Here is an 8936-nt window from a genome sequence, read left to right as displayed (position 1 = left end):
TCTTGTTATTCTTATCAATATATATGGATTTTTTTATTATTTTTTTGCCTACATATGAACTAGTATACATAAAATTTTTTCCAATTACACCTAATTTTAAACCAAAAAAATATAATAAAAATAAAAAAAACAAGAATCTTACTTCTACAACAAAAAACCATAATTTACCCAATTGCTTGTTTAGCCATTTCACCTGCAAGATGCAACTAGAGTGCGAATTAGTAGTGAACTACATCTTAACCATGAGTACGAATTAGTAGTGAATTACATCTTAACCATGCAACAATGCAGAAGGTGGCATTTCAGTACTTGGCCTAGCGGTAAAAGGGGCTTGTCTTTTTTTACTGTACCTGAGTTCGAGCCCTGGCATGCACGCCTGTCACCCCCGCGGTGCTTTACATGCCTACTGGGTTTGCAGGATATTCAATGAGTCATAGGAATTAGTCGTGGTGCGCGCAAGCTGGCCCGGACACTCCATGTAAATCAAAAAAAAAAACCAAAACCCAATGCAGAAGGTGATTATTTTTTGATATATGATATGTTGGACTTTAGCTTCACAAAATTATATCATAAGTTTCAAAGTAACAACACAACATGAAATTAGAATTCAAACTCAATTTAAAGTACAAGACTACCTAATTAGACAAGATTATAGACCTATTCAAAATTATAAAAAAATATATCCAGTCAAGAAAATTATCACCATGTATTCTCTTCATATCATCTCTGTTAAGTGACCCGAGAAGTTTTATATCAACTATCTATAGACAGAAATTCGAGTTCACATTTAACTTTTCAAATTCAATGCACCTCACAGTATTTTCAAGCAACTTTTACAGAACAAATAATAAAAAGAGAGAAATGAAAACGTCATGTATCTCAATCAAAATTAATGAACCTTAGCAACTCTTTTGGTGTTTAGGTAATGTATCATGTGTTTCTATCCAGTCATCAACCCGATTCCAAAGATGATCTTCAAAAATATTCCTGAAATCAGCCTCATTTCCCCCTTATTCCAAGTACAACTAAACCTAATCCACCAAAAAGGAAAAGAAAACATAACAACAAACAAATCAGAAAGAAAATAAGATCAAACAGCGATGCATTATGTCTATGAATTGCTATTGTTATTTTATAGAGAGGCCGAGGAGAGGAATTTACAATGGAGAAATTAGATATCAAAGAAATGGAGGTAGAATCAGTTATGATTGCTTTATCCTAAGATAGTAATACTGATACTGCGATGTCCCTGAAAGCTTGTTTGTTTTCTCTCTCTTGAAAGTAACGGTTCCTTTCTTTCTTGAGTGGAAGATGCGAGCATTTAATATCACTCCACGATAAAAAGAAAAACTAATGGAAGAGCAAAGGGAGGGCTAGGTACATGGAGGAAGGAGAGCGACATCGTTGTTGCTTACTGTTGTTGATGAGAGGAAGCTGTAAAGCGTGAGTCATCGATTTCAAAGATTTTCTCTTCAAAGATAAAGAATTTAGGGTAAAACATGGATGAGTGACAACTGACATACCATTATTGGTTTGAAAAAAACATATATTGCAATATTATAGTACAGTATATGTTTTTTGCTGAAATTGTTAAAACGATCTTAAAATCGTGTTTTTACATGATTTCATTTCATTTTAATAATTTTACTTGATTTCACCCATTTTTAATTTTTTAAGATGATTTGACATGTTAAATATTTATTAAATTCTAAAATTATATGATTTTATAAGTTAAATCATAATTTTAACAACCTTGTATATATATGACATCACTTAGCAGAGAATAATTTCTACATACTAGCATTAACAACAGTATCATTGTCCATCTCCTCATCCTCCATGATCCCCTTAGACCCTAATGAACTAATGAGTACTTTGCGATCATCCTCAGCTTCTAATAGCACACCGGGAAAACAAAGAAACAGTAATATTTCTTTTCCTACGAAGGAGAGAATATCAAGTCTTCACCTGAGAGAGAAGAGGAGGGTTGCTTTCTATCATGCTACGGTTGCATAGGAAGACCACTTGCGATCATCCTCAGCTTCTAATGCGGTAAGGACCTTTCGCCGCTGCAGAAATTGGGGTATGATGAGAGATTACCAGGAAGAAGGGCCGGAGAGAAGCACAAATGGGCGGGACTGGGACTGGTGCCTTGGCTCGTAAAGAAGAATGCCAGCTCCACCAATAACTGCCTGCTAAATTTTCAAAGCTACTAGAATTTAGCTAGGTGAAGATATGGGAAGCCTTTTAAAGCCCGATAATCGAAAATCTCCCAAGCCCATGACGATAAATAAATTTAATCAATCTGGTTTTTTCTTAAATAAAGTAGAATAGCTCAAACAAAACTTTTGTTAAAACACATTTAAATATGTGCTATACATCATGATTGTTAATACTTTCTAAGTTATTATTTTTCTTCATCGATTCATTCTTATTTAATTCCAAATGTAAAAATCATTTAAATTTAATGATTGTATTTCACTTCTTCATTATAAGATCACCTCTTTACTCTCAACATAACCATAGCTTTTCTTTTCTGTCTTAACATAAATAATTAAAAATAATTACTGTTTAAAGAATACATCTGAAAGTAAATACATGGAAATTGTTTTTGTTTCTCGCTCGCATCAATTAGTAAATAAATTTGATTTTAATTTTTTTATTTGTGTAGTAGCTTTGGGCCGACCAACCTAAGCAATCAAATTGGTATCATAGAATTGGAATTGAAGATCATAAAATTAAAATTGAGGCTCTCTTCTAAATTTACTATAATATTAGATGGAGATCCCATGGTTGGGTGGTGTATAGTTTGTTGTGATCCTCTTATTTATTTTTCATAATCAATTATATATCCCATTAAAGTCAAAGTTACGGCAAACATAATGTTGTATGCTAGTATATTTTTTCTAAATGTTATTGATTAATAGATCAAGATTAAAAAACAATTGAAACATTGATTGGTAAAAAAAACATCATGTTCAGTCGTATAATGATTTCATTGCAAGACAATAAGAGTGTTAATCATACACATTTTCGACTTTTAATCAAAGAGATCCAATATGTTCCGCTTTCCACGCTAGAGGTTCGTTAAAATTAAAAACATATTTATTTTTATTTTTTTCCATCGTTTTGATATATTAATATTAAAAATAAAAAATATTATTTTAATTTATTTTAAATAAAAAAATAATTTGAAAAATTACCCGAACTCCAACTCAGTTAAGTTCAAAGCAAATAGTATGATCTCTCCTACACAGTTGTTTGTTCTTAGTTTTTTCTACATGATTTGAACTAACAGCCAGCCAATTGGCATTTAATTTCCGCTAACGGAAGCTAAGAAGTTGCAGGACAGCGTTGGGCATAGACTAGGCCATGATTGTTAATTATGCAACCTCTCCACAATTTTCCACATGAAACTGGAGAGATGCAAAAGGCTGGATACCACGCGAAAATGCTTCTACGAAATAAACATTTTTGTACGCAAAGCATCGTCGACTTTCGAGTTAGAAGCTTGCTTTGCTTTCCAAACCTTCTATTTTCTTCCAAACAGATTGTTTAAAGCCTCAGTTGAATTGATCTTTTCTCTGTTTATTGCTTTCTTCAATTAGCAACTCTATACATCTATCTTAATAACCACTGTAATGGAGGTTTTTGGAAGCAGTTATTGATTTTCAAATATTTTTCTTAAATAATTTTTTTTTTATTTTTTAAAATAATTTTTTTACTTTAGTATATAGAAAAATTTAAAAACATTTAAAAAATTATTTTTAAATCTTCACGAAACACAATTCAGTGGAGTACAAATGGATAGAAATGTACAGCCGGCCCTTTTCCCTCCTGCTCAATAATTCCTGGAGGGCTGTATCATCATTTTTTCTCTATATAGTTTTTTTTTTAATTAATGGACCTCCTAATAAATTAGAAAAAAAATCAAATATAATTTTTTCTAGAGACATTTTCCCCAATGAGATTAATTAGAAATGGCACCCAAGACAACGACCCAGCGGTGGAATGGCGCCTTGCACTTTCTGCTGTCACGGGTTCGAGCCTTGGAGTTGCATGCCTGTCAGCCCCGCGCTGCCTTACCTGCCTGCTGGGTTTGCAGGGTGTTCAGCTGAGAATGGGATGAAGACAAAATCAAATATAATTTTTTCTAGAGACATTTTCCCCGATGAGATTAATTAGAAATGAAAAACGAAGCATGGACCCAAAAAAAAAAAAAAAAAATGAAAAACGAAGCATGGACCGACATGTTACATTCTATATTCAATATATTTTTTAAAAAAAAAACATATAGCAACATGCAAGATTACGTTCAATATGAGGAATATTATTGCATCTCAGGGCAAAAAGGCCACAATTTAATGGAGTTTGAATAATTGAGTTGCGAGCGAAGGCGTCTGATCAATCTGCTAAACACAGAAGGATAGAAAAACAACTCCTTAACGGTATCTAAATATAATGTCCTTGAATAGAATTTTGTTATATGCCATACAAAAATCAAAACAGGGAGAAATGGTACTAATTAATTGGGAAATATCTAAATAAAATAATAATTGTAAAGCATGTTGTACCACACTGATTTTTGATCTTATCTTTTGAAGCCGGAGTCTACACTTGCGGACTTCTTATAAATAATTGAAAACGTCGAGACCAAATAGTATTACAAAAATACATAGCAACACGAGACAAGAAAAATAAAGATAAAATCAATTTAATTTCATTGATATATAATTTATTTATTTAAAAAGATCTTTGCCATTATAAAAAATTCCATACGTCTGAATATTGGTGAGGCTGACATCTCAACCACGCACCAACCATCAAGATTCAGTCGCTCTCCGTGAATACAAAGTACCATAACATGTTCGTGTGGGTTGGTTTTTTTTTTTTTTTATTGTTAGTATTTGAGTTAGCTTATATACATTTTTATTAATTTTTTAAAATTTAAAAATTAATAATTATATAAATCTTTAATAATTTTGAAATTTACACCAATTATAATGGTGACGTGTAAAGAATAAATTTAGAATCTCCAGAGTTGACACCTCGGTTTTTCTTGCTTTAACGTTGTGGGAAAACCCATCTGAAACGAGTTCAACCACCAGCAAATTGGGCCAGTGCCAGTTATTTACTCCATGTAAAATATTCTTAGGTCAACTATCTTATAGTATCCCAGTAGGGAGTGCCATATCTATAAGAGCATAAAACCTCAGTACAAGTCAACTGTACTGCGCACACCAGTACCTTCTGTCCCCGAGGTGGTATTTGTGAAAAATAGAGCGAAGAAGCGAGATTATTGCCTAAAGGCAGAAGTAGTCGATGCTTTCCTCGTCAATTGAGAAGATGACTCTTGAACACATGGATGGATCATACTTCAACTGCTACTCGGCAACTGTATATGTATCTGTGGAAGCAACGATGTATCTTTAGATAAGAGTATATAAAGCAATTTGACTATTTTGTTCATATCCAAAGAGTAAAGCTTAATCGTTTGTCTCGAAATAAAAATTTGGCATATTTTAGCAGTATATGACCAGTAGGTTAGCTTGATTATCGGTGCTTGACTCGTATGATTCATCCAATTAAGAATGGTCACTACAACCACGGTTCTCTCCGTGTTTATTTTTTCTTTTTAAGCCAGATACCTCATCGGGTCGATTTGACCCGACACTGCTGCTAGAATAAATTTCTGCAAAGCTTTTCCCTGGCCAGTTCAATGAACTTTGCCTATGATCTCACAGGCATCGCGTATCTGGTGAGGAAAAGAAAGAATGACAAGAGGTACAAAATGCGAATACGGAACTTTAAGTAGGTGTGTGTTTTGCAACGTCAAAGGCTCCAGTGCTCATTCTTTTATTTATTATTATGGATGAGCTATGCTTCTTTTTTTTAATGGGTCTCTCAACCTTTTATTTTTTTTGCAGTAATTTACTTCTAATTAAAAATCAGTTACTTTGAATTTCTTATAAAAAGGTAAATCGAGAAAAAAGACTGAAATATAAAAAGACATCAAACATGGACATGATATAAATTTCTTAAAAGATTCACTTTAATTTTTAAACTTTAGAAATCACACAAATTATATAAATTTAGTATTTTAATATGTTTTTCAATTCAATTTTGATATAAAAGCTAACTTTTTTATTTTTTATTCCCTAGTTGAGAGGAAAAAAAAGTTGTTAGATTCCGATGGAAAAGAAAAAAAGTATCATTGACACCAATTTAAATCAACAAAACGAATAATATTTATATCAAATAGTTTAATTTAATGAGGAAAATTCATATTAAGTGTTTTTTACCTTTAAAGTTCATAAAAAAGATTTAAGTTCGGGTTAATTTTTTGTTTTGAGTTGATTTGGGTTTTTAAGGTGATTTTTTGAGGCCATATATTGGTTTATCATGATTCTTACAATATTTTATAGGTGTTTTGGGTCAAATATGAGTTGAAAAATGAGTTTTTTAATAAAAAAAAACTTAAGCATTGATTTTCTGGCTATTATAATGGCTAGAATCTGCACAAATTACACGATGTGTTGTCTGATTTTTTTCCAAAAAAATTAGGCCGGTTGCAAACAAATAATTAAGGGCTAGTTGTGTGGTCTTGCTAGGACAATCCCACGCGTGAGCCCTAACAAAATGGGTCAGACAAGTTGGCCTAACTTGCTAGACCAAACATCGTCTAACCTTGTAATTCTTTTTTTAAATTAATGATTTTTTATGGTTTTTTCTCTAAATTTTTTTAATTTTAATTTAAATTAGTATCCATTCTCTCTTTCATTTTGTTTGGAAAGTTTCTTTTAAATGACAATTATTTTCTTAGTTATGCATTTAAATATGAAAATTTTTTCTAATTTATCTATCTATATATATATATATTTATCTTTTGAACGAATGAACTTTTATTTTTTAAAATAAAAAACATTTTCAAATAATATTTCTAATATGTACAGCATTGCATGATGATATTTTCCTCTTTTATTTAATTCAATCAATAAAATTTATGTCTCTATTTTTATTATTATTTACTTGAATAAAAAAATTAACAAACAAAATTTCCTTGAGCAGATAGACATGTTGCGATAAGAAGTTCCACAACATAGATTTTTCCCGAGCCTAATGGATATATATCACCGATATTGTTCATGATACTTTATGAGTAGTAAACTCAAAGTTCAAAAAATATATTCTTGAAAAATATGTTGCACAAGATGTATGACAATTTGACCACGAACTTGTCAGAGGTTTTAATAATATTTTAAAAATTATTTGTGGCTTGCTTGCCTCAACTATAATACAAATAATATGTTTTAGGTGTAATAAATATTTTGCAGAGAGCAAAGAAAAGTTAAAGAATTTTTTAGTTGTAACATATTGTGGCCTCTAAAGGCTCTAGCTGATATATTGACTAATGCAATAAATTGAAAATCACATATGATATCTCTTTTTTATCTTATAGGCGATAATATTTCACTTTAAGAAACCTCCAATAGCTGGTGTTAGAAGAAAAGTGTGAGAAACCATTAATATTAATGACGCAACTTATACTTGTGGCAAATAACAATTTTATCATCAACCATACCCCCACCTATTTGCATGTTGCACTTTATGAAATGTAAACTATGTATAATTTATAGATGAATTCTATTCCATCTCGTCGTATAAATATACATATAGTCCCTGTTTTCAATCTTTACCTGATATGTCATTGCAGCCTGCATATACTAGTTCATATATATATAGATGTCCAACTAAATGGTGGATGGGTATAGATCGAAGGAAATCCACTTGTTTACATAAGGAGATGAATGTTAAAGAAGGAAACTCATTGAATAGATGTTGCATTTATGGTCAAATGAGTTATCTTAGAAAAATTTATGAAATTAGACAATGTATGTTGATATGAACTTCAATTAAATTATAAATGCTAACAATTTATCTATATAGGACCTCGAGATAGACATGGTTTGAATTGGAGGATGTTCAACCTCTTTTAAGAGTGGTGATAAGCAAGGCCACCTTGTTGCTAATAAAAATTTTGATAATAGGTCAATGTTATATATGTAGGATCAACATCATTTCGATGATATCTAGAATGGAGAGATCAGATGAATATTTTAATTAAAATTATTAATCATTACAATTTTAACGATTTTTATTAATGATCTAACTAAGTTGTTTGATTTTTAAGGCATTGATCCATTGACACCTAAATAATACATATTGATGGAGTTCCATGAGTGTGTGCATTCATATGCTATTGAGTAATAGCATTTTTATTTCTTCAGGTATATGTATTTTAGATTATTTGATTACTATAATTAATGACATTGTAAATACTAAGTTAAGATTTTCAATATTCATTAATATAACTTTGGTTATAAAATCATGTTCATATTGAGTGTCGAGACTGAGATAATAGCATGTTTGAAATTGTCATTCAAAGGTCATTCTCTGTTGCTTTCAGGAAATAATAAAATATATTTAATTATAGTTAACAAGTTATTTATATAAATTAAAATTTAAAAAATATACTAACTTTGTGGGTTGTTTTATCAGATGGTGTGGGGTGGACATTTCACATTAAATCTCACTCATGTCCACAAGTTTTTATTAAAATGAGTTGGACACATAACAATCACATTAGGTATATATTACAAATATATTTATTTATTTTTGTTATTTTAAAGTTAATTATTTAGTTTCAATTAATTATTTTAAAAAATTATTTTATGTGTTTTGATAGGTTAATAGATATCATATACGGAGGACTTGATACTTTTAGTTTTACCTATATACCTCACGGGATCTGATATTTGATTAGTGACACGACGAAAAAATTGATGTATTCTCTCAAGTGCAGGAGTGTCGAAGTAATAAATAACCCGGCAAGACCGGGGTCGAACCACAGGGAGGTTAATTGTACAAATTAAAAA

The sequence above is a fragment of the Populus euphratica genome, unplaced genomic scaffold (assembly GCF_000495115.2).
Source record: "Populus euphratica unplaced genomic scaffold, PopEup_1.0 scaffold37.1, whole genome shotgun sequence".
Lineage (NCBI taxonomy): Eukaryota > Viridiplantae > Streptophyta > Magnoliopsida > Malpighiales > Salicaceae > Populus > Populus euphratica.
Note: the sequence above shows the minus strand (reverse complement) of the source record.